The 27,319-nt window shown below is 43.8% G+C and overlaps 1 protein-coding gene across 29 annotated transcripts in view; it reads right to left on the bottom strand.

Annotated features, from left to right (window-relative positions):
• FOXP1 (forkhead box P1) overlaps positions 1–27,319 on the bottom strand; it is a 495,436-nt gene that overhangs the window by 295,606 nt on the left and 172,511 nt on the right. The gene's annotated exons all lie outside the window — the stretch shown is intronic.

The raw sequence follows: 27,319 nt of genomic DNA, 5'->3' as shown, positions 1-27,319 counted from the left end.
TCTTTCGGTAAAAAGCCCTAAGGCACATCCCTCACCAGATGGGCAGCTCCCAAGGCTAAGAGTTACTCAACCATTACCTCCTGTCCAGTCCTCTGCAGCCAAGAAGGTTCTGCCACAGGAAAAAACAGTCCCATGTGATCAGACACCTAGGCAAATAGCTAACCGGACAAATATCTATCTCTGTCTCTCTTTCAAGGAGGCATAGAAGAGAAAACACAGGACACTGCAGGAGAGGAGCAGACACAGGCTTCCCAGGCTGGCTACCGTCCCAGTAACCTGTGAGCTTGTTAAGAGCACAGGGACGACGCACAGTAGTGTGCACGATCCCACAAACAGCCGGACCGACTCCACGAGAACTAATCGAGCACAAAGGAAACTGAGAACAAAGTGACAAACACGTTAAGATAAACCGCATCAGAATCCTACAGGGGAAGAGGGAGAAAAGTACAGGTCACCTTCTGGCCATCCAAAGCTAGGAGCTCATTTCACAGCTCGGGAAACAGGGGAGAACCCGAAGCTGAAGATGAGGCTCCAGAGTACAAGAGGTTGTGGAGAGGGAATGATCTAGGGGATCACCGGGACTGACCATGAGACGCAGAGCAGGAACGAGGCTGGTTCCGAAGACCACCACGCGGCGGGTTCAGTTCTTCCTCAGGGTGGTAAGGATCGGTGCAGAGCCCCAGAAATAAGCAAGGGAGGAGGAAAGGAAGAAAGTCGTGTTTCCGGTACCTGGAAACATGGCAATCATGGGGGAAGGTAAGAAAGTCACCGAGGCCATGACTCACATCCACAGAGCATCATAAATTTGGGGTTTTGGTGCTCTCTCCAAATCAGATTTAACCTTCAGTCACAGACATACAGCGACAGGACTGTGCGTAGTCCTTCATCTAACTTCAACTTTTAGCTCTGTTAATGAATCACATCACCTAAATACATCACAAGTAGTATTTTGGAGAAATCATGAAAGTCTTGCCATTAAATTGCCCTAAAAGTGTGGGGAGTGGGGGGGAGGGAACAGCAACTTATTTAAGGTAAATGTTGAGAAGATAATACAAGTTTCCTCAAGCTGTTTTTGGTTTACAGTTATGTGTCAGAACATTATGAGCCGTGACATCATGAAGTGGCTCGGGTCTCTCTCGGCTTCCGGGAATCCTTCTTCCTTCACAAATATGTATGAGAAAGACGCTCAATATTAGGAAAATTTGTAGAAATTACAGTAGTTCCACATAGGCGGGAATCCAAAAGGAGTATCTAATGGACAAGACCAATGCCTAGATGCTCTCAAAGCCAAGGCCAGGGAAAGACGGAAGAGTCGTGCCCAAGAGGACCAAAAGGGGACTGAGCCTTGACCTACTGTGGGAATGGAGAGGCCAGAGAGGAGGAAATCACTTTGCTGATGGGAAGCCCCAAAAATAACAGCTGTTGGAGAAGGAACAACAAGGCTGTGGAGCCGAAAGCAAAAACTAAGACACAATTTGCAAGAGACAACAGGTGGGGTAAGAGGACATACCTGGGTAAGAGCAAAGACCAGGCCAATATGACTCCTTCGGGGCGGCGGGGGAGGGGGGGGGAGGCGCAAGAGACTGCTTCCAAAAAGCTCGCCATTAAATAATTTTGAAATTATGTCGGTTTCTAAATAGCCATCGTTCGGTGAAGAAGGCAGAATATAATTGTACAAGTCAGATAAGGTCGTTATCACAAGGACATGAAACTAAGTCTCCCAAGGTGCCTGAGAAGTGACAGATGTGATTTCAGAGATTCCGAGGGGGCACGCAAGCCCCCAAAAGACCATGGAAAGGTGGAGAGGGCAACGAGGCACCCCTCACAGAATGATGAGCCGAGTGATTAAAACAGATCTTCCCCCCTTCCACACCACAGGAGATACTGGGAGGAAGCAATCTTTTCACCATCAGCGTGAGAAGCACGAGTTACCAGGCAACAACCAACACGGGCTTTCTGGAGTCACGCCATCCAGCCCTTCCGACCGAGAGGCAAGTCAGGTAGATAAAGGGAAAATAGGAGATGCAATCTTGGAGAATTCTGTTAGTCTCCTGATTCTGTCCCCCCTGACATTCTCATCAACCGGCGAGGAAGATGCGAGGAGGCAGGCCACACCCATTGGGCGGCTATCGCTGGTGCGCTGTCAACCTGGGGACGCCTAACAAGTGATGTTCCACAGGTGTCCACCTTCCCACCAGCTTTATTTAATATCTCTATCAATGAGAACTGGTAGAGCTTCCTGTGCCCAGCGGACCAGCCTGCAATCAAATCCCAGGGTCTCTGTATCGCTGTTCTGTATCGCTGCTACGCTTATTACCCGAGATGCAGCCCCGTGCTTCATCTCTGCAGGGCGAAGACAAAAATCTGCAAAGGTACCCGGGCGCAGAGAGCTGAGAAGTCGCTCTGCAGCGGTTCTATTCATGCAGACCCCTCCCAAGCTCATGGCAACTTCGAAGGGCTTTTGGGTTTCATTCAGTGGCACATGACCAGGCACATACATATCCATTTCCAGGAAGGTGACCCAGAACAGTCCCAGATGCCTCCAACTCAGAGTGGGCTCCAGGGAGGCTAAACCAGCCCACAGCTCCCACTGCAGGATTCCTCCCCAAAATACTAGCATTTAGAGATCCAGCTCTGCAGGTCCACCTGTAGACTGTGATTCCTGAAGAGGCAGCTGACCTCACCCCTGGCAAAGACCCTGGGAAAGCAATGGTAAGATCACTTAATTGCAGGAAAAAAAAAAAAAAAAGAGAGAGAGAGAGAGAGAGCACAAAACTGAACTTAATGCGCATTCACCTAGACCTAAATTAAAAATAAAATTCCTCCACAGAAAGGAGTTTTCAAAATGTGGGGTAGAGAATATGGCCGTATTGTTCCACTCTGAGGAACCCGGCTGATTCACTTTTATGATTAGACTCCCCCTGCTTCCAAGTCCCTTGCTATAAACATTTACAGATTTCATCGCAGCGTTAGTACTAAACAATATTCATTAAGAATCCCACCAAAGTGCAACATGTAAGTAAATCAAACCTTTGATGCTCTATTTTGCAAATTTCATGGGCCACTAGGGATAATTAAAAGGGCAATTATATAAAGTTGGTGCAGTTTTGAGAAACAAATGACATTTTCTGCTTTAAAGCACTTGATAATTTGATATTTTGCTATTAGGACCATCATGTGTACTTTTATAGACAGGCAGCCAAATAAACAATAAATGTTCCTTAACAGCCTCTAATGATTGTTTTTGCCCACAGATATCACTCACCATTCCAGTCCATAAATCATACGCTATGAGATTAAGGTAAAGATAATGAAAAAGAAGTAGGAGCTATTTAAGCTAGAGGAGGAAAAAATAAGGCTAAAAGCGTAGATTTCTTCTGTGTTTTCTGCAGAGACGCCCAGCAAAGTCGGAGCTTCTGAGGGCTGGAGCGGGACTCAGTGTGTCCCTGTGTTTAACCACCGTTCTGAAGCCAGCAAAGTACATTACAGCTCATGAAAAATACAGCGAAGAAACTGCTAGTGGCAGAAGCATTTAACTTCCTTGTTAGCAGCCTCCCCCAAGTGGCACTTTTTCACCGGCAAGTTGTTTATTATGTTCCGTGCCAGGCAAAACTGATTAAATGGGGCTCTTAAGAATCAAAGCGTTATAAATTCATGGAAATACAGCAAGCAATAAATTCCATGGAATTAAAAGCTTACTAGTGCTATTAGCATTTCAGGGTGTTTGAATTGTTAATACTGATGTGCAAAAATGATGTGCCTCTAAGACAAGGCAGACCGAGGCAAATACAGCCGAACAGCTCTGAATTTATTTTTATTTTTTATTTTTTTATCAAAGTGGCACTGGGACTTGGCAGTGGTTATAGCCACAGGAATGGAGGAGGAGAGTAATTATCTCCAAAATTCTCATCTGCCCTGAGAAGTCAATCCCACTATAGAAGACACAAGCCACCAAAGAAAGGTTTACACAGAAGGAGGAAAACAAGAGTGAAAATATGATGCCAAGGATTTATGCTTTCGATGAATGGAAATTTCATCTTAACAACTAAGAGGCATGGGGGTCCAACGCATTGTGACTGGGTCGATCTTGGTTTTCCTATAGAGCACATAACCCCAGAATGGGCCCCAAAAAAGTTACCAAGTAGGGCTGGGTACACTGAAGCAGTGGCCACGAAATTTCCCTGGATTGTCATGTTTCATCTTCGACTCTTCCTGGGGGTTTATACAGTGTTATTCTAAAGTGACAAGGGGTAAGAAAAAAATCAATTATTATGCCATTAAGCAAGTGATATCCTCCCAAGTGCAAGACACGAAGTAGTAATTCTATTGCACCCATCTATTTAAGGAATACTTTGTTCCAACAGAAATGCATCTCCGGATTTTTGCTAGGCAAATACAAATGTGAGACAGAGAAAGAAAAAATATTAATCAGTGCTTCATGAAGACTTAAAAACTAAAAAAAAAAAAAAAAAAAAAATGAGATATATTTCCTTTTTTTTAAAGAAAGAAATACTGTCAACAAACAGTGCGATCGCTTGCAAACACAATTTAAGAGAAAATTTACTTGAGAATTACCGAAATTCATGAAAAAAAGGTAACCCAAAGGGATCTAGACAAATACCCAAAACATCTATTCATCCATCCGCTCTAGAGTTGGCCAAAAGAGTACTATTTTCTAACATATCAAGAAAACTTAATTCCTTTGATAGAAGGGTCACGTGCATAATGGAACGTACGGACGGATCACTGGTACATGTGATTATCTCTGGAGCTATGTTCCACATGTGGATATAACATTTGTACTCACTGAAGCTGTCTGCTGCTTCCCCACAGAGAGACAGCCTGCTCATGTACCAAAAAATAGAAAGGAGACAAAGAGGAAAAACCTTACAGACAGAAACTCATATTCATTAATACGCTTTCGCTGGGCTAAAGTCCAAAACCATGCATTGTTACGGGAGCAACATTTTACAGGGAACCTGAATTGTCAGCACGGCTGTTCACCGTCTGCCCCTAGGACAAGACCTACTATGTGTAGAACACTGGCAGGCGAAATGAGTAACTCTAAGACATGATTCTTGCACTCAAGAAAGCTTAAACGTCTCACTGGGGAAATAATCAATTATAAAGCACCTATTATATATTCCAAATCAGGAATCAAAGATTCTTAAAAGACAGGTTTCTCTATCCACTGGGATTTTAGAGTGACTTTAAGATAAGGCATACACCCAAAAAATAACCCCTGAACAAGGCAGTATTATATCTATCAACATTTTATACACACACAATCCTGGTGTGTGCGTGTGTGTTTGTGTGTGTGTGTACACATGCACACAAGGCTTCAAATACCAGACAGTGAAGAGGAAAACCCTGATAAATACAACATTGGGGGAAATTTAATAACAATGAAAATGAAAAATAATATGTGAAATCTGCTGTGGGCAGTACCCTCAGCACCACGGGTCGGTCAACTGTCCACACAAGGCTATGGTGGCACTGTATGCAATGGCCAATGGTGGGCAAAACCAATATGGTCCTTGCCCCCAGGGGTGTCACTGTAAGATAGCATGGGGCGAGTAGCAGAATGTGACCCCCAAAACGGTAAAGAAGACCTGGAAGCTTCCATGCCTGTGTCCCACACTTACCCCCAGCCGCCCTCCTCTAGTCTTCTCACACGGGTCTCTGGGGCCTTGTTCTCTTCCAAAAGAGAAATCCCCCGGCTCCGTCCTTCACTCTCACCGACCAACAACCCTTTCATGTCAGTGAGCTCCACTGAAGTGTTGGGCCAAAGGAAAGACATTTGTACTGTCAGCTTCTGATACCAGTTGGGATGAAGAGCTCTGCCCTTTGTTAAAGGGGCACTCTGGTGCACTCTTCGGCTGGAGTTTAGTTAGAATCAGAGGAGGGCCCTTCTTGCTGCTCTCCTTTCAAGGGTAATGTCTTCCAGAACTGCGACAAAAGAGCTCTGTTCTGTCTTATTTCCAGAAGTGGAGACAACGGTCTTAAGGTCATGGTCTTCCTTGGTTTGCGGGCTGCAGTGCCCGCAGAAGAAAAATCGCTCTGCACTCGCCAGAGCAGAGCCTCTCCCTTCTCACTTAATGCAAGTAAGGATTAATGAGAGCCCTCAATTCCCCGGGACAGAGGTCCCCTCCCTGCCTCGTATTCAGTCTTCTGTGTTGAGCAACGAGCAGAGGTGGTCAGGGGCCTATCTCCTCCTGGTCTCATGGGGCTCCAGTGGCCCACCTAAGAAATGGCCCGAGTATAAGAAAGGAGCCCCTTGGGTGCCGGACTGGACCAAGTCCTCAAGCTCAGATTTCAAGAATTACCTGCAAAGAGATGCTGGGAAGAGACCTGTCCAACTAACAATCAATCAATGATTTGCTTTCCACTCGCCTCTGCCATCTTGCCAACACATCCGGCTTACACGAAGAAGCAATGTCACCTGACCCCAATACCACTGTCACCAAGTGTGACTCTGACTTCAAATACAGGCCCTCCCCTCCTCCTTACCGCCTTAGCCATAAATCAAGCTGCTTTCCTCCCTAACCTCCTGGCTTTGTCAGGTTGAGGCCTACCCTATTGTGTTTTCTCATACAAAAGTTGGTATTTTCATGCAGTATATACCCCCTCTTCAGCCTTCCTTGAATGCAGCCCTCGGCTGTTTCCATTATTTCCATAGCTGGAAACAAAGTTTCTGATGACAAAGTGTGTCCTTGGAACACAACCTCTTTGCTAATGGGGGGGGGGACTACAGCATGATAATAGGGCACTAATTGTGCACCCCAGACAATGCGCCAACAAGGGACCTGGGAAGGGAGAGAAGTAAATAATAATACGAAGTAATAAAAGCCTCGGCCAGTGAGTGTAAAGAAATAAAATGCCCTTATATTCTGAAGAGGGGGCGGTGTGTGATTATCTTGGATGGTCTGGTCAGGGTGGCTGGCTACCCACTGAGAAGAAGGTGCACGGGCCATGTCAAAGCCTAAGAAACAGAACTTGATGAGAATTAAAAAGAGCTCATGCTCTTTGCCTCCTCCAATGCCTCTCTCTACCTTATTCCTCGGCCCCGTCTGCCACGAAGCAGATGGACAGTTCCCGGAAGCCTCACACCTGCTGTCCCTTCTCTCCCGGGTCTCCCACTACGATTCCCTGGCGGAGGTGAGCCCTCCCGAGAATTCCTGCGAATCCAGTATTTCACATCAAAAACAATTTTCATAGTAGCTTCTGCATCTTCTCTACCACGCCATGAGTTCCCCATGACCTCCAGAAATATTTTATTTATCTTGGTGATTCCTCAACAACCTAGGATAAAGAAGTTTGAGGCTTACTGAATTTAATTGCTGTGTGAATGAGAAAGAGAAGAAACAGGTTAAGTGGCAGCTCACCCTCCAGGTCCCCCAAGAAGCAGGTGACCAACCTGAGAACAAATGCTGGAGGGGCTGGACCCACAGCGAGACCGTCCCTGATGCCCTTGAAGTTGAGAAGTTGCAGGGACGGAGCTGTTGGGGCTACTCAGCATCAGGAAGAGCGTCCCACTGGCAGTGGGGTCAGCAGGGTGTAAGTGGAGGGAAGGAAGGTAAAGGCAGGGTCCTCAGGGCTTAGATTGGGTCTAGCAAGGCCCAGACCCGACTGATTCCATTACATGATCAATCAAATACAATCTCTTTTTGCTCAAGTCCATATGGGTTGAGTCTCAAGGACATGCGACTAAAAAAAAAAAAAAAATGTTCTAGATGATATGCAAGATAATGAAAGTCGATAAAATAAATTAGCATTACACAGGAGACAAGCCCTACAGAGTCAGGAGTCCAGAGTGAGGATGTGATTGATCAGGGCTCAATCAACTGTTTGTTATCACGGGGTTTTGAGATCAATCAACAATCTCACCTGATCTTCTTATGTACGAAAAGCAAGGATTCAAAAGAGACATCATCAAAAATCCAGTATCTGATCTTTCCCAGCAGGGCTTGCTGCCCATTAGGTAACACACTTCACTCTTTGGCATCCCCGAAACAGCTGTGTTCAAAGAGGCATTAAACTCACACATACGTAAGCAAAGGGCGCAAACGGGGTACACAGAAAAGGAAATTCCACACCCCCAACCGCCAGTTTTCTCTTTCAAAGGGAACCGTTTGTTACCGGTGCCTTGTCTCTATCTTCCAAAAATTTTCTACATACAGACGATCACATGTGCTTTGTACGTCTACTGCTTCTTCCCCTTCCAACTCGGAGAGCACAGTAATTACTCACTTGGCCACTGAAGCCATCTTGGAGAGATTCCCACGGTAGCACCTGTGGGTCTATACAGTCTTTATTCATTGCCTGAGTAGCAGGGTCCCCATGTGTGCCCAACCACCACCCTAGAGATAAGGCAGGATTTAACCATTCCCTCCTGGCAGACATTTAGGGAATGTCATTGCTTCTGCTCCCAAGAGCACAGCCACAGGTTAGATCCCTACACACTGGCCTTTCATCAGCTGGGGAACTATAAATCCCTAGAAACAATAGTTGATCTTTGTGGCTGCATTTGTGAACTAAGAGTCAACAACCTTGCCAGTTGGGAACATAAATCCCCACTACCTTCTTCCCTACCCTATACTTGGCCTTGCCTCTTACTGGCATCTTTCTGATAGGATCAGATGACCAGCTGCCTTTGACGGATACTAAAAACAACACAACACCCAGAGACGAGGCACGATTCTGCAGTATCAGCTGCTGTCCACTACAGTGGACAGCCTGATACAATATCCCCCCCATAATACACTTTGTACAATTAAAACATTTTATAGTCCTATTAGAAAATGCTGGGGGCGCCTGGGTGGCTCAGTCAGGGAGACGCCTGCCTTCAGCTCGGGTCATGATCTCAGGATCCTGGGACTGAGCCCCATGCCCAGCTCCCTGCTCAGTGGGGAACCTGCTTCTCCCTCTCCCTCTCCCTGCAGCTCCCCCAGCTTGTGCTCTGTGTGTGTCAAATAAATAAATAAAACTGTTTAAAAGAGAGAGAGAGAGAAAGAGAAAGAAAGAAAGGAAGGAAGGAAGGAAGGAAGGTAGGTAGGTAGGAAAAAGAAAATCCGATATGCCTACATTACAATGGCACACATGAGGCTTCTGGGTCTAGTCTCACATTCTGCGGGTTACAAGTGGTATGGTAATCACATATCCGTGTTCCTAGAAGTTGGAGGGGTTCCCCACTCTCTCCCGTGTATCCGTTCTGCATGTTTTTCCTATTTCTTCCCACCTTGAACATATCCTGGAGCATTCTTTCAACCTGTTTTCCTCCAGTCTAATTATTCTTTAATTTTAAATAATGTAATAACTTTGACATTTTCATTTATAGTTAAACCCTGCTAATTTGCACAAATGATGGGTAGACACAGCACAAATTAAAAAGCCTGAAAATACAGCAAACACAAAAAAGCCAATGATTAAAAAGAAATCAAACTGCGGCATTATGAAATACACATTTATTCTTATAAGCAAATTCCGTAGGCTCGAAAGCCAAGTATGGACACTTGGCTGCTTTCAAATATTCTCTCTTTTCTAAGCTACAGGGCTACCTCCTTTCCATGGCCTCCGGGGATGATGTTTTCTGAACAAAATATCACAGCACACGGTAGATGAAGTTTCTCTGAGTAACGACTAAGGCTTAAAAAGCAAGTCTATAAGCTCAGTTTTGTTGCTCAAAGAATTTCTGGGCTGTCTGGTGAAGGGAAGAAACAGCTACGTCGTGACAGTGGACTAGGGCTGCCACAACAGAATGCCAACGGAAGACCAGGTGGCTTAGAAACAGAAAGTTATTTCTCACAGTCCTGGAGACTGGGAAGTCCAAGATCAAGGAGCCAACAGATTAGGTATTTGGTGAGGACGCAGCTTCTGGCATGGACATGGTCATCTTTTTCTGTGTCCTCACACGGCAGAAGCAGGTGAAGAATGTGGCACCTGTTTTCATGGGCAGTAATCACATTCAAGGGGGCTCTACCCTCAGGCGCTGGTCCCCTCCCGAAGGCCCCACCTCCAAAACTGTGACGGTGGGTGTTAGGATTCAACCTATGAACTTGGGGTGAACCCAAACATTGTCTGTAGCATATAAAAAGTGCCTGCATCCTGAAAAGCCCCAAGTGTATCCAACCCAATCTCATTAGCTTTCTTTCTATTCCACACTTGGGCTTTCCTAACATTCTACTGACTCAGCCAACATGACCTCCATCTAGAGGTGTGTGTATCAGCAATCAACGTGTCATCTTGAGTAACGCCCTCGATCATATCATTTCCTCAGTCCATTGTGACAGCTGCCTAATTTTCACTCCTCCGTCTCTCTTAAAAGTCCTTTAGATATCAGAGTCTAAATTACGGTCTTCTCCAGCTTGGTCTTCAGGAAGAGCTGGCCACATTCACCCGTCCCATGGCTCCTGTCACCCCCTCTTCATTTCTAGTCTTTACGTACCCATAGACTCTGCACTCGTTGGAGCACTATATGGCATGCATGGTCCCTAGCCCATGCCTGGTTCCTTCTTTTCATGGCCACTTAAACACTACCCTCTTCACTGGCACCTCTTGACAGTCCCACCGAGTCAGGTGGTCAATCACCTCCTAGCCACTGTTAGGCACGAATTAGCCCTACTGCCAAGCCAATGACACCTGGCACGGCCCTCGTATTACTGTCTCCCTCCATACGGTCAGAAGAGTGGGAATTTAGCCCCACTATAGGGATCAGGTAGTGCTCTACCCTCAGTGCCGTGGATTGCATGGATAGCCTCCAAAGCTGTCTACCAATTATCCCTCCCATTCTCATATGCACGAATCCATTGAGAGCAGGACTGTCTTCCTCCTCCCCTTGAGTGTGGGGTGGCCATGAGACAGGCTCTGACGAATACAAAGCAGTGATGGGGTGCTGGGCCAGTTCCAGACCTAGGACTTAGGAATCCTGGAAGTGCTCTTACACTCAAGCCTGTCAGGATGGAAAGGCCAAGGAGAGAACCAGGTCATGAGTCCTGCTAAGTCCTACCCAAAGGGAAGAATCTGGCACCCATGATTATTGTTTTAAGTAGCCAATTTCAGGGCAGTTTGTGAAGCAGCACTAAATAAGCGAAGCGAAGTGGGCATTATTTATTGAGAATCAATGACTGCCCCCCTTGTCAGGGTTTCTGTATCTACTCCCCACTGTCCCCAGGGGGAGTAACACTTGGCAGAGTGATCCCCCCCAATGCCAATCTGATCCTCCTCGTCCTCCTCCAACCCATCTCTCAGGACAAAAACAAATGAAAACAACCTGTTTGGGAAGCGCATATCCAAGTCTGTTTATGTTCTGCCCACAGCCTGCGCCCCTCACCTCACGCTCACTCTGGCACCTTCTCCACCAGTCCCTTCCCCGACACCTCATCACCAGCCCAGCCCAGGGGACACCCTGTTCCTTCTCTGTGGCTCCCACACGTCTCCTCCACCCTTCTCTCTTTCTCCAGATCTTATTCTAACCATCATTTCTCCTGCCATCTCGGGTTAGGGCTCTCTCCCAGCTGTAGGCTCTAAGAAGTGCCACGCATCTCCATTCCTGGGCCCTCCTCAGATCAGCCCTTCTCAGCCCCCGATGGTTTGCAAACTGCACAAGGCCCGAGCACGTCCTTCCTAACTCACTACTACAAACTCCACCCCATAGACTCTGCACTCTGCACTCTGTGGCTGGCACAGAGGAAAAGTTCAAGTATTTGTTGGAAGAGTAAATAAATGAATAGTGTGCTCACTCGGACAGCCCACTTCAAATCCTGGCCACGCCACACAGTGCAGATGTGACCCCTGACATTCTGGATGAAGGCCTGGCAGGTCTTGCTTAGCCTGGGGAAAACAGCAGCTCTCACCCAACAACCAGGTGCTTAAACAAAATTACACGTAACGGCGCTGAGCCCAGTGCCTGATACAGAGCAAACATTCAATAATCAACTGTCATTACCATCACTTACTAGTATTCATTTTTCTCACTGTAAGAAAAGTCTAGAATTGTGAAGTAACAGGTTTTCTCTCTAATGTCCTACCCCCCCCCACCCCCACCCCCCACCTTATGAGCCCAGAAGCCCGGTACATGATGCTAAGTAGAGATGGCCGCTTGCACCTCCTGGCCAGCCTGGCCTCCCAGAAGAAAACACCTACACTGCCTCCCATCAAGGTCCTGAAAGACCCAATCTCAGAAAGCAACCTGATTAGACCAATTCCCCCCAAATAAAACAACAAATACCCAACCCTCCCTTCTTAAGCCTCTTGTAGACATGCAGTGAGGATCTCTGTTCTCAATAGATGCATGCACTGGTACCATTTTTCTAGAAAACTGTTTGGAAACATATATAAAATTTTCAATGTGTATCAATATCTAGCTAGCCAGCTAGCTACCGATCAATCTAAATTTTAAATACATATACCTTTTCACCCAACAACTCCCATTCTGATCATCTGTGCTAGGTCAGTACTTCCCCACCGGGACAATTTTGCAAGGGGATACATGGCAATGTCTGTGGATGTTTTCCGTTTTCCTCTACTGGGGGTGGGACTGGGGAGGGTGTGCCACAGGCCTCTAGTGGGGCAGGGACACTGCTGAACACCCAAGATTCTCACAGCAAAACATTTTCCAACCCAAAATGGCCATCATGCTTCAGTTGAGAAACCTACCCTAAAGAAATAATCAGACAGCCTTTTCCATTTGAAAATACACGCTTGTTCACCAGCATTGTCGTGCACATCTTTTTATATCCAACAAAGTGGGACTGGTTAAATGAAGTGTGATACATCTATACACAACTAGAAGGTAATAATGATGCTGCCATATACTAATTGTGACAGAAAGGTACTGGTGATCTATTTTTAAATTAAAGGAAAAAAATGTGCCCAAATTTCCAAAAAGTAAGAAAAAACGTGACATGACCCTCTGAAAACTGCAACATATCTCTACCTAATGGCAGAATAAAAATGTACCACGAGGGAGCAGCTGGCTGGCTCAGTTGGGGAAACGTGTGACTCTCGATCTTAGGGTTGTAAGTTCCAACCCCACACTAGGTGCAGAGAATAGTTAAAATCCTCAAGAAAAAAAAAAATACAACATAACCCACAGATGGAATTAGCTTTCAGTGTACATTTTGGTTCATCCCATATACCAAAAGTGTTATCATTTCAACCTGTAGTCAAGATCTAAAATCTGGTGGGGATTGGACACGTGTAGCTGGTGTCGATTCAGACTAGCCCGGTTTCAACTGCTAAGAGCTGCTTAGCGACTGGTTTACACACTGGACAGCCCAAGTCAACTCCGTAACAGAAATGTAATGTTATCCTGAAAACCTCAGAGACCCCTCTCTTTTTTCTTAGGATTTTCAAAGTTTGTGTTTTCTATTTGGGGGCAGGGGAAGGTATCAGGATGACTCTTTCATTTCTATATCCACGAACTTGGTTCTCCCCCCATAAAAACAGTCACTGAAAACCATTTTCATTATCTTTAAAGTTAATTAATAATAAAATATGTTACCATCCTTGAGAACTTACTACATTCCATGCACCATGCTAATAACAAAAATAGACAATACTGAGCCTGAAGCACTGCTCTGAGGACTTTTCACTTGGAATAACGCAGTTAATCTTCCAACAACTTCCAAGTGCCTATTTTTTTTAGATAAAAAAAGGTTTAGAGAATCTGGTCGCTTCCTCAAGATCACGAAGTTAGAAAGTAGCAGAGCTGGACCTGCAAAGCAGACCGCGAACCAAACTTCTGTATACAATCCTCACAGCACATCTACGAGACCGGTCTTTTCATTATCCCCACGTCTCCGATGGGGACAAGTGGCAGAGTATGTCGGGACCTGCCCAAGAACGGACACGTCCGAACTCTGATGAGGCCCACTCCAGTCCATGCCTCTGAGCGGAGCACCAGGACCACAACCCCGAGCTACCCCGTCATCATTTCAGCATCGGGAATGTTTATCTCAATTACGAATCAGTTGTGTTTTAGAAATGGTGGTGACAGGAACCAGGCAAGTACACAGACAGGGGGGTGGCTGCCAAGTGCATTCCCAGGAGTGGGACAAGCCAGAGAGAAAGTGAGTGTGGTCCCGGGGCCGAGGGGGGCCTGTCTTCCCCCACTCAGTGCAGAGTTCTGGAATCCCAGAGAACACTCAGAAATCCAGAGAAAGAACAAGTCCCTTTTTCTGTTTTGGATTCCTTCATCCGGGGGTTGATGAGAATCAGCTGGTTGAGCTCACAGATTGAAGAGCCAAGGCCCAGAGATCCCCCCTCAGCCTTCAGCAATACCCCTACTAACAGGATGTCAAAGGGAGGGGCTCCCCCAGAGTCCCTCGGTCTGTCCCCAGGGTCTTACTGTTCTACTGCACAGGGCCCGGCTTCTCGACAGGCCCACATGGCTGGAGGAAAAGAAAGAAAGAGGCTAAACGAGAAATGGAGAGAAGCTTCTCAGGCTGGGGGACAGCGGGCCTGTGAGAGCGGGCCTTTCCCAAGTCTGACAGGAAGACCACAGAAGCAACCTGGCTGGACACAGTTTCTTGTCTGAGCTGCTGCTGCTGACGTAGAAACAGGAGAAGCAGTGAGAAGAGAAGCAAGCCTGACTCTCACTGTGGTAAGTGTTGCATGGAGAACTCTCCGTTTGCCCTCATTAGAGAGCAGTAAGGGAGACTCACCACATCTAAAGAGCCTCTCTTTTGTTGTTTACTGGTATATCCCCAGTGCCTAGAAGAGTGCTTGAAACAAGTAAGCATTCAGTAATTATTTGGTGAATAAAGGAATAAATTTAAAATGTCCAAGTATTTGGAAAGCTGATGAGCCCCAGATCTCTCCATCTGGTTTCAGGAACATCTGAGGGCCAATGGTCTGGCCTTTTCTAATTTTAGCCTTATACCAAAGCTGTAGTGTAGTACTCTGAATTCACTCTGTGAATTTGGCCATAAGAGCCGCTGGTCAAGGACCCTCTGAATGACAGGATCCCTGCCCTATGCTCTCGGCACTCTGGCTTCCTCATTCCTACTCTTTCAACCCCTGGCTGCTCCCAAAATTATGAGGGATTAAAAGAAAAAATGGGGACACCTGGGTGGCTCAGTGGGCTAAGCCTCTACATTCGGCTCAGGTCATGATCCCTGGGTCCTAGGATTGAGCCCTACATTGGCTCTCTGCTGGGCAGGGAGCTTGCTTCCCTTCCACCCCGGCCATCTGCCTCTCTGCCTACTTGTGATCTCTGTCTGTTAAATAAATAAATAAAATCTTAAAAAAAAAAGGAAAGAAAAAATGCAAACAGCTTAAAGAAAATTCTGAACTTCATTTATAATCAAAGAATTGAACAAGAAAAAAATACATATACTTTTTTTTCTCCTATGATTCAAACGACAACTAAAAAATGTTGATACTCATTCTTGGCAAAGTTGCAGTGAAATCAACACTCTCAAATGGTGTTAATAGGAGTGTAAATTGGTTCATTTTGAAAAACAATATGACAAGATATAAGGAAACCCTCTAAGAATTCCATAAACTCTCTTCTAGTACTTTCCCCCTCTAGAATATATCTAAAGAAATAAAAATAATTGACCAAGACCTATGCACAGATATGCCCACTGCAATAACTATATTACAGAAAAACTGGAAGCAAACTCCACACCCAATATTAAAGAACAGTTAATTAAACTGTATTACAAGCAAAGGGATGATAGAGCATGTAATCATTTAAGATACCTTTAACAGTACTTCATGATACAGGAAAATGCTCACTGAGTAATACTAAATTTTAAAAAGAGACAATTCTATATACTGAATGACAGTAAGTTTGCTAAATATGTGTACGCTCAATGAAAAAAGAATGGCAGAAAATTTATGTCATTCTCAGGGTCAGAATTCTAGATTATTTTTACTTTTATACTCGGTCTACTTTTCAATAATTTCAAATTCCCTATAATGAGCTAGTTTTACATGTATCATCAGAAAACAAAACAAGGTTCGTGGGAATTTCCTACTCTATTTCTATTACTAATAACATAATAACTTCACTAGCTAAGTGAAGTTCCCAGTGACAATTCTATATTGGTCTTCATGTATTTTTATCCCACATAAGGAAATAAGGAAAGGATGTCAACCCCATTCCAGAGCTGGGGGAACAAGACCTTGGAGCAGAAGTAGCTCCAAGCAAATAGACAGTGTGTACCTCAAGAAACACAAACAAAACATAATTATCCTTCCCTGTGCCTCAGCCCTGGGCAAAGCACATGCCACACAGGAGGTGTTCATCTGTACACATCAGTCGAGTAAGGGCAGTGGACACTGAAATTCTCAGGCTACACATAACACTCAACAATTTTTAAAATGCACAGTAGTAGTCAACTGGTAGGAACATTCTACTTTATATACATCTTCATCGAATGGCCTCGTTTTAAAAACAAAAACGTTAGCCTTCAGAGGCAGGAGACAGGGAGAGATGGGGAGGGCGGAAGCAGAAAAAGGGGGGCAGGGGAGGAAGGAGAGGGAAAAATCGGCATCTTCTGAAATGAACACTTTTATTTTTATTTATTTTTGTTTGCTTCAGATGAAGGTATTTGGGGGATATTTCTCACAGTTAATACGCTGAAACGCTTGCAAATGGTGTCATTTCCCTTAACATTGCTGGAAAAAGGAGGGAGCGCTGGAAATGAAATCCAAGATAAGGACCATCTACATGTAAAAAAAACAAACACGTTTTGGCTTTGGTCAGGTCTACTTTTTTTAATAGTCGTATTTCTATCATTCCACTTGTTTGAGGTATCATATCATAAAAGGAAGGAAGAGGTGTAGGGGAAGGGTAGGGGATTCCCGACACGGGGGGCCACAACTGTGCAGCGGCCTGGGGTCTGTCATGTCCCTTTCCTGGATGTCGGTTTCATCTTCAGTACATGACAAGGAAGAGACCAGACAAGTCCCACATTCTTTGGTCCTCTCTGAAGTTCTAAGACTACTTCACTGAAAGGCCGTTTGGGGGATTTTAGAACTAGATGGGGTCACGGCCACAAAGCACAGGGGTGTACAGCCCAATCTTAAACACACAGCGAACCTCACGGGAACTCAAACATGTGTTGCCTACACCAATAAGGACGAGACTGCCAGGGTCCGGCGCGCAAAAGAAAAGAACTTAAAATGTTAGACTCTGAAAGTTGCAAGTACATTTTAAGTGACTGAAACGCAACCTAAGCAAATTCTGGATTTGCAAATGTGGACATAAAGCCATGGCTTGCTCTGGGGAAAGAGGAGTGCTGTTTGGGCTAACAAAACAAGGAGCAGAAGAACAGCTCACCCTTGAAAGAACGCTGAGAATTAAGTTGGGAGTGGGAAAATACACATAAGTAATTCAGATCAGGAAAAACAAAAAATGCCTAGCAGCTTAAAAGTCTAGAAATTTTGAAATTAAAATTAAGGTGAATTGTACCTCACCTAATCGTGGAAAATACATACAGTTGCTGAAGGGGTGATTATGTGTGGCTCAGCTTAGTTTTAATATTACCTAGAAGTAGAGGGAGAAACTAGGTGGTAATCTATAATCTCAGCATCATTTATAAAACAAATTCAAGAGACCGAGCTATCTTGAGAGATCCAACATAGACACTCTGGCCACCGTGAGTGAGCAGAAAAAAATCAGAACCCTCACCAATTTCAGGGATGGACAACACAACAACAGAGGTCACCAAAGTATCCTAAAATAAGATTTATATATAACATGTAATGACTTGGAAAAAATACTTGTGATAGCATAAGGGTAAAAATAGGAAGCAAAACAGTATATGCAGGACGAACACACATAGATACAAAATCCCGGCAGGATACTGATAAAATACTGATAAAATGCTGAACTGGTTAGGGGAGGTCACCAGTAGAATTTTTCTTCCTATAGATTCTTCTTCTAAGAAGGATCTTGATTATACTCCACAGAGAGACTATTCTTACCAAACCCAATATTACCTTAATGGGATTTAGTACCTAAAAAGAGAAAGCATATTTGTTATTATTTTACCTACACTTTTCCAGATGCTTGAAGATTTGGGACCAGCCTAGAAATCTCGAGAATGTTCACGTTGTTTCACAATTTTTGAAAAAGCCAGACTCTTTGATGCTCTTAGTTGAGTTGAAAGGCAGACGAGCGCATCAAAGACTACCTAGATTAGTAGAAGGTGAAGGTGACAGACTGGTGTGTGGCGTACACACAAACTCGTAGTTTACTAATGTGGAGACCATGTTAACCACGCCAAGCTGTGGTGTACTTCAGATGATTAAAACAACGTATTTTATGAATCCCCCTTTTCCTCTGCCTTTTCTTTATTTTCTTTCTTCCTTCCTTCCTTCCTTCCTTCCTTCCTTCCTTCCTTCCTTTCTTTCTTTCTTTCTTTCTTTCTTTCTTTCTTTCTTTCTTAGCCTAGTATGGGGCTTGAACTCACAACCCTGAGATCAAGACCTGAGCTGAGATCAAGAGTAAGACACTTCACTGACTGAGCCACCCAGGCGCCCCATCTGCCTTTTCTTTAAACAATACTATCTCAACCACTGGAGTAGGGAATGAACTGAAAGGGGCAACATGCACAGAACTCCTTTGTGCAGCAGGGAATTTTTTTCTGATCACTCTCGCAGGCTGTACCGTGACCCAAGCATCACAGAGTTAGCCTCCTGTCAATGAGGGCCTGCAAGAGGTGGGGGTACGTGTGACGACCTTAACAAACAGCAGTGCTGAACAGGCACTGACCCAGGAAACATCATTCACCATGCCTACCATAAGCACACTGATAGCTGTACGAAGCCGGCATGAGTTACGGGGGTGAGAGTCCAACATTTCTGACTCTGGTTAAGGTTATCGATGACTTCCATGTTGACAAACACAATTGTGCATTCTTTGTCATCATCTCTTCTGACCTCTTAGCCACTTATGATGCAGCTGACAATACTTTTTTTTTTAAGTATTTATTTATTTGAGAGAGAGAAGGAGTGCAAGGAAGGGGGAGAGGGAAAGAAACCCAAGCAGACTCTGCGCTAGCATGGAACCAGACGTGGGGCTTGATCTCATGACCCCAGATCATGACCCAAGCCAAAACCAAGAGTCAGATGCTGAACCGACTAAGCCACTCAGGCACTCTCTTCCTTTAAACAATGTCTTCAGTGGGCTCCTGGTTCACTCAAATCTCCAGAATTTCCTGCCAGCTTTGCCTCTTTTTCCTCTATAACCTGTAATCAAATCTCTTAATGGCGTTGGCTTCATCTTGGAGCCCTACTCTCCTCTACTTATACCATGGCTCCCCCGGTGAGCTCACCCAGGTTCATGCCTTTACAGACCACTTAGATGGTTACAGATCCTCAGTTTCTCACCTCAGCCAGGACATTTCTAGATCCACATATCCAAATGCCCACTTGACAGCTCCATCTGGATGAAAAATAAACAGCTCAAAGCCTGTGTGTCTACAGCTGTACTCCTGGTTTCCCCTGCTTCCCTCATCCACCCATGATGAAGACTCCTGGCTTGACCAAAAATTAGTCAGGCTCCTGAACCCACCTGGGCACCTCCCTATAAAATCTAGTTTTAGCAAGAACCCTGCTAAGTCAGTTTAACTGCCAAGTCCCTCTACCACCTTCGGTATCTGACCACCACTGGTATCTGACTGGTTTCCTCATCTTCCATCATTCCCCAGGTAGTGTCTGATCACCCTGGCCTGTCTTCAGCAAAAGCCATGCTAGAGCTGTACAGCTCAGACCCTCTGCTTACCCATGATGTTTTCTCTTGGTAATTTTCTGTCTACAGACGCCCACTCTCCTCCCTGGCTCTAAATTCCTACTTGCTTGGGCTAGATTCAGAGTTGAGCCCAATCTCTCTCCTGTATAAAATCTCACGGGGTATTCCCAACACCTGCTGTGATGGTCCTGAATAAAGGGTGCCCTGCCACCTTTAACAAGTAAGATTAATTTTTTTTCCTTTAATACCCTTGAACCTGCTCCCCTATTTCAGTTAATGGCAGCTCTGTCCTCACAGCGTTGCTTGGCCCCAAGACCTCCATCTTCTTTTCTTTCTACCCACAAGCAATCCCTCAGATGATACCACCCCATCACTCAGCACAAAAATCTTGGAGTCATCCCTGACGTAACTTTTTCAAATTCCACATCTATTCCGCCGGGAAGCCCTTTGGCTCTTCCTTCAAACCAAAAGCCAGTCTACCTCTCACCAGCTCTACTCCCATCCTGATCCTGCCATCATCCTGTCTCACTGGGATGATTACAGTGGCCTCCTAACAAGTCCCCCTCCCTATCCTCTCCCTTTGTTCACCCACAGGCAAATTTCAAAACAGCTTCCAGAGGGATCCATTTAAAGCATGAGTCAGATTTTGACCCACCTCAAAGCCCATCAGTGGTTCCCTATTTTACTAAAAGACAGTCTAGTGAGTTTTCAAGCCCTACTCAGTCTGACTCTGTTACTTCCTTTTTTGTTGTTTTTCAAAATTTATTTCACTTTTTTTAAGTAATCTCCATACCTAACATGGGGCTCAAACTCATGACCCCAAGATCAGGAGCCACTTGCTCTTCTGATCACACCAGCCAGGCACCCCCAGCCCTGTTACTTCCTGACCTTGCTTCCCACTACTCTCCTCCTTGATGACTTGACTTTAGGCACATGAGCCAACTTGCTCCCTTTATTTAGAACAGGCTCATTCTTTGCTCCCGTGCTACCACACTTCACAGCCAGACTTACCCCGGTTATTTAGAGTTGGAACCCCTTCCCCAGGCGATCTGATCTGCCTCAGCCTCCAATATTTCTTCCCTAGAACGTATCACTGGGTATTTATACTTTATTTCCCTGCCCATCCCCATCCCCTAGAACCACGAGCAGAGGGCTTGACAGCAGTATCGTTCACGGAAAGATCCCCCATAACTTGAGCAAAGGTATCCATTAGAAATATAACGCCTGTGACACAGGTAATTATAACCACACGGAAACAGTTAAAATTCAGGTTAATAATTTATATTATTTAACCTAACATAACAAAAACATGACCACTTCAATGTGTAATCAAGAGAGAATAATAATTGAAGTATTTCACAGCTTTGTTTCCCATACAAAGTCCTTTAAATACTTTGTCAAATGTACACGTTCAGCGCATAAAAGTTTGGGCTAATTGCACTGCAAACGTGCGGCTAGTGGTTTCCATATTAGACAGGGCAGGTTTACTCAATTTATTCTACTCTGCTGTATGCTTCTTCCGTTTCTTAAAAATCCTTGGGCACAATCCACTAAATAGATTTCCTAACCCACAAAGGAGTGCCGGTGCCCACTCTGACAATCTCTGTTCTGAATAAACTTTAAAGTAAGTCATCTGTACTGAACAGATTTTAGGGCACTTCCTCTGACCTCGAGAGATAGCTCAGGACCCTCTGAAAGAGAAACGGATTTTCAGAAAAGAGAGGCCTGGAGGGATAGGCCAAGGAATTAAAGTACCAAACCAAGCCACAGACTGAAATCATCACCGTCCATCCAATGATGCAAGACTGTTTTTTTAATTAAAAGGTAATTTTAAATAACTCATCACACTGTCAGATCATTAACAAAACATCTAATTACTTATAATTATACACTACATACATGCTAATATACAAAATTCAAGGGAAAATGTGCGTGATTTTCACACTTCAAAAAGAGGACATTTGAACAGAGCATAAAGACTTCAAGCTTTTTCACTCCCCTCCCCACCCCAGCCCCACCATGCAAAGGCTCCAGGAGTCGAAGAGTTCAGATCAAGGCCAGAGAAGTACTAGCTTACATGATTAATCTTCATTTTTCAATTGAGAACTCCCACTCATGAGCAGTCTTTTTAAAAAGTACTACAAACTTCAAATCCGAGCGCGACGCTGGACGGAAGGTCACCTTTTCAAATGGACTCAAAATAAGGATCCTACCACCAATAGAACGTTTGCTCCTTTAAGGTTCTGGATGTTACTGGATGTTACTAGATACGAGGGGGTAATGCAGTCAAGGTTAGCACAGATCTGCTCCCTTAAACAGGGTTTTGTTTTTGCACAGTTAAGCTTCAGATTCCTTCCTGAGGTTTGTGAATTACCAAAGGAAGGCAATACTTCCTACATCTCGTTAAGCTGTTATGTTGTCACCTAAACTGAGAATCTCTTCTTCCTAAGATGCTCAAGGTGAGCAACGGGATATCCATGCCCTTGGCAGATGGAGGAACAAAAACATCAATTTTAAAAAGATGAAAAAACCATTTGTTATTCGGTTTTGTATTTCTGATGGCTCACGGTGCAAACTACGGCTAGTTGATAACCGCAGCAAAGATCGCCTTTATGACTAACTGCGCCTTCGTGTACATTTCAACAAGTGACTTCTGCTTGAAAACGAACTCTATTGAGCATATTTCTCTGGAAATCAATATTTAAAAATTTTTGTTCTTTGAAACTAACATTCAAGAGAAACAGCCCTTGTTTACAGAGTAACTTAGTTTAGCATTATGGTTAACAATGTTTAAAAACAGCTAACTTAAGATGCAAACATTTAAATTTTGAAGTTTAACTGTTGGGAGGCCAAGTCAGTTCTAGGAAAATACAAACAACATGAGGACAGTCATGTTTTCCCCAATTCCAACCCCTATAAGAATATTTCATGTCACCCTTTTGTTGGGTTTAGGAGTAGGAACTCAAGGTTGTATGAGAGTTACAAATTTATTTATGTATTTTTTTTGATAGTTGCAGATTTAAGTGCTTGGGATGAGCCTTGAAAACATCATGCTAAGTGAAGGACGTCACTCACCAAAGGCCACATATTGTAGGATTCCATATGGGAAATGTCCCAAATAGGTCAGTCTATCCAGAAAGAAAGTAGATTAGTCATTGTCCAGTGCTGAGTTGAGGTGAGTGACTGCTAACAGTTAAGGGGTCTCTTTCTGGGGTGCTGAAGATGTTCCGACACCAGACTGTGATGATGGTTGCAAACTCCGGGAATATACTCAAAGCCATCGAACGGTATTCTTTAAGCAGGTAAATTGTTTTGTGATATGAATTATAGCTCAGCAAAGTTATTTATAAACTTAACATGCCTGATAATGTTCATAATAGCACTGGCATGAAAGATAACAAGAAAATCAAGTTAAACTAATACAGCTTCCATATAAGGCTAAAATACATAAATCCCTGATACCCTGGTCTCCCCACTATAGATCACTTTCCCCCAACAACCAGTACTTGCCCTTCCGAACCCTGGTTATTATCATTGTTCATAATCTGGGTCTTCCCCTCTCTAATATAAACTCTACGAGGACAGAGACCATGACCTTCTTATGTAGCGCTATGATCTCACAACTAGCACACAATGATCAGTAAATACCTACAGTAGGATTTATGTATGTATGCAGTATGCACTTTGATATGAATCAATCAATCAATCAATTAATCAATCAGTCAGTGAAATCATCAGATAGGGGCAATTCAACCAGTCAAGTTGTGTTCGAACTGTCCCCTTAAATCTCTTCTCTGATTCTCCCATGTTCCTAGCCACCCTAGTACACACACGTCCCAGCCGCCGCCACAGCTTTTTGCAACCAGGTGACCGTAATCTTACAAATTAAAGGTTAATGAATGGGATATGTGCATTTTAACTCATTTGCACCAAAGACAACTGCTTGGCTTGGACTTCACTATGCTTCAACCATGTAAATAATGACAAAGGCCAAGGTAGGAGAGCAAAAGAGAGAAAGAACCTGCCCACGTAAGCTAGACTGGTGAGACTCCTCTATAAGAGAGAAGGAAACCCCTATTTTATGTAAACCTTTGTTTGTTGGGGTCTCTATGCTGTAATACCAGCCTAGTCTTTACCCAGATTGTTAAGCCCAGGGATAGGTGTATGGGGAGAAGCAGGGGGCAGGAAGGTTTCCAAAGCTTCGCTGAAAAAGCCAGTGATTCAGTCAGTGTGGTCATCTGGTGGCTCAATGAAGACACTGTTATGTCTACACAACAACGTCCCAATACCACTCAGAATGGTTATAAGAAAATGAATTTTATAAAGTGAATCTGAATCTCAAGCAAAAATGTATGTAGGCGCAATGCCAGCGTTCAGGGAAAGCAGAAAGAAAATGATGTATAAGCCTATATTAAACCACCAGACTAAGGCAACCATGATAAAATGACATCAGTGTAACTATGGCCTAAATAAGATGTCTTTTAGGTCTAGTCTTGACATTCTATGTGACTGTGGGTGAGCTCCTGATCATCTATGGGACCACCTTCCCCGTTTGTAAAGTGGGGATTATAATCATTGCTACCTATCTCTCAAGAATGCTGGCACAAATCCATTTTGTAAAGTGTTCTGATCTACTTGGAAAAAAACTGTTATATCGCTACAAAGGAAGATGACCGTTATTTATGATTCTTCAGAACTTTGAATCAAAATTTGAAAAATGGCTTCATCTGTTTTCTCTGAATTTGCTTGGCCCCTTTATGCTCATAAGTAGTTCTTCCCATAGTGCCAATGTAGACATATTTACCTATATCTATGCTATTAATGATTCCGAGATTTCAAATGTGACGTGACATTTACTGAGAAGCACCCGGCATCTGAAATCAACCTCTTTTTGATGCTGGGGAGATGTGCTGGTTTCTCCATCATAGCATGGATATGGATAGACACCGTGCCCGTGGACACACATACAAGAGAGGGAAGGACAGAAAGAGGGAGAGAGAGAATCCTAAGTAGACTCTACACTCACTGCTGAGCCCATTACAGGGCTCAATCCCACAACCCTGAGATCATGACCTGACCAAAGTTAAGAGTGGGCGCTTAACTGACTGAGCCACCCAGACACTCCACATTCATCTCTTTTTAAGACTTATTCCCTGGGGAGTGCCTGGGTGGCTCAGTGGGTTAAGCCTCTGCCTTCGGCTCAGGTCACGATCTCAGGGTCCTGGGATTGAGTCCTGCATTGGGCTCTCTGCTAGGCAGGGAGGCTGCTTCCTCCTCTCTCTCTCTCTACTTGTGATCTCTCTCTGTCAAATAAATAAAATCTTAAAAAAAAAAGAAAAAAAAAGACAGACTTATTCCCTGGGAAGAAACAATAGCTATTCTAGCCATTTTATAGACTTTTTTTTTAACTTTATATTTTTAATAAACCTTTTTGAATATATGAAAATATATAAATAAATATATAAAAATGAATAATATATAGAAAAATATATAAATATAAAAAATAAATAAGGATTAGTTTTCCAAGGTTCTGTGAGCTTGTTAAAAGGTTAAAAAAAAATTACATGTGATTTATTACTTAAGTCTCTATATCTTCACTAATTTCTAAAAAAACAAAAACAAAAACAAAAACAAAAAAACCCACCTTGAAATGAGGGTTAAATAGGATGGAAGTGATATTATAGAAGAATAAAAATAAATAACCCAATGTTAATTGGGGGTAGGAAAAATGAGGTTGATTTTAAAAGATCTCAATCACAAAAAGCTGGAGTGGAAAATAATTATACAGAGATTGAACAAAAAAACTCTTAACTCCGAGCTTCCTAGCAGTCAAGTTTAAAAGAAAAATTATATGAATTTGTTACTCAGCTTCCTTTGTGTGACGACAGTAGCCAACAGAAGGATAAAATTTTTCACTGTTCCTGAACTTTGACAAGGAGTTCCCGATTTGCAGCATATCATATCATATAATATACTGTGTCCTTGACATTAATTATAAAGAAAGAATTCTCTCTCCGTGGACTGCCTCTCTTAGTCAACACTAATGAAAATTTCTTGGAACTCCCCCCCCCCCACCAAACTTGCCCCTGTCTCATGATATTTTAAACTTTGAACAATATCACAGAATTGGAAACATATCATATCACACACATTCAAGTGGGCCCATTTTCAGGTCATGGGTGTTAGCATAGGCATTATAAAGACATCAAGTCAGAAGAAAAATAATTCATGCTTACAGGTGACTCCAAGGAAAACAATGAAAAGTGCTCAGGATGCCCTTATTTGAAGCTGTCGGGGTAACACAAATCTCAAGGTGAATATTTCATCTTTTCAACCACGCTTTCAGCTTTGTTTAATCACAGTTTTGGGCTCTGCCAGAAATCTTTGCTAGTTAATGGCACAAGTTGAGTTAAACACCTGGCACAGCTTTGTATGAGGAACGTCCTAGACTGAGATCTCGCAGGGTTCACGGAGACTAGGAGACACAAGGTACAGCCAAGCTGAGCTGCTGTGGCAGAGATGGAATGGCCCACAAAACAGAAGATGTATCTTGCATGGTCCTTCACAGAAGTTTGTAGATCCCCGAAGTTAATTAAGCCTTCCTTCTTAAGACTGGACAACTGAGACTCAGAAAGTGAAGTGCTTGGACTTGATAACCCCCAATACCAGTTGGAATCTACCCCTTTCCATGCTGCCTCGTAGAAATGAGACTGTCTTCCACGGTGAGCAAGCAGGAGCTTCCCACAAAGGTTTTATTTAAACAGCAATGATGGTGAAATGCAGCAAGTGATTTTTTTGGCCTTCAATCAAATGCACCAGAATGCGACACTAACCATGAATCCATACCTTTAAAAGGCATTCTAGAGTCCCAGAATGCTAAGATTAAAAACAAAAGTGATCCAAGAATCTTCACATTATAAAGGTTAAAAAAAACAAAAACAAAAACCCAGAACGTGTGTAGCTAAAGAGTAGTAAATCTCTGTCTTACCAATTCATAAACTCAATTTAGTCATATCTGGGTGGAGACCTCGTGCAGCCAGGGGAGCAAGGAACCTGTTTTACAACAGACACAAATCCACGAACGCAAATGGAGCTGTTACTGGCCTAAATTCAAGAATCAAGTGAAGATGCTCCTTGACAAACCTCAGCCATGAAAATGACCGGCAAGATTAATTTGGAGCAGAAGACCATGGCCTCACTAGAGCGAGACCTCTGGAAATCAAGAAAATACCGGAGCATCCGTAAGCATTTGAAACGCACTTTTTTTGTTCCCCCTCCCCAAAGTGGGTTTGAGAAAATTTAATTTCGCTTTAATTCATCAAGTTACATTAGTCTCTCTGCAAACTTCTATTTTAAAATCAAATACTCATTTGATTTTCAAGCAAGGTCAAGAGAACGAGGCAGCCTAGCGCTGACATCACAGGGGTGTGCCCCATGCCACTGAGCAGTTGCATCAGTGCTCTGGGTTGCTATGGTGCTTGACTATTAATTTCTGAAAGAAGGTGATGTTAAATCCGCCAGATGAACATCAATGGTATGACACCACTTCGGCACAAAACACCGACAGGCGCTACTTGGCGCTACTCCACAGGCGCTACGTGTTCGCAGCAAGTT

The sequence above is a fragment of the Mustela nivalis genome (genome assembly GCF_964662115.1).
Source record: "Mustela nivalis genome assembly, chromosome: 1".
Lineage (NCBI taxonomy): Eukaryota > Metazoa > Chordata > Mammalia > Carnivora > Mustelidae > Mustela > Mustela nivalis.
This window is presented reverse-complemented; position numbering and strand designations above follow the sequence as displayed.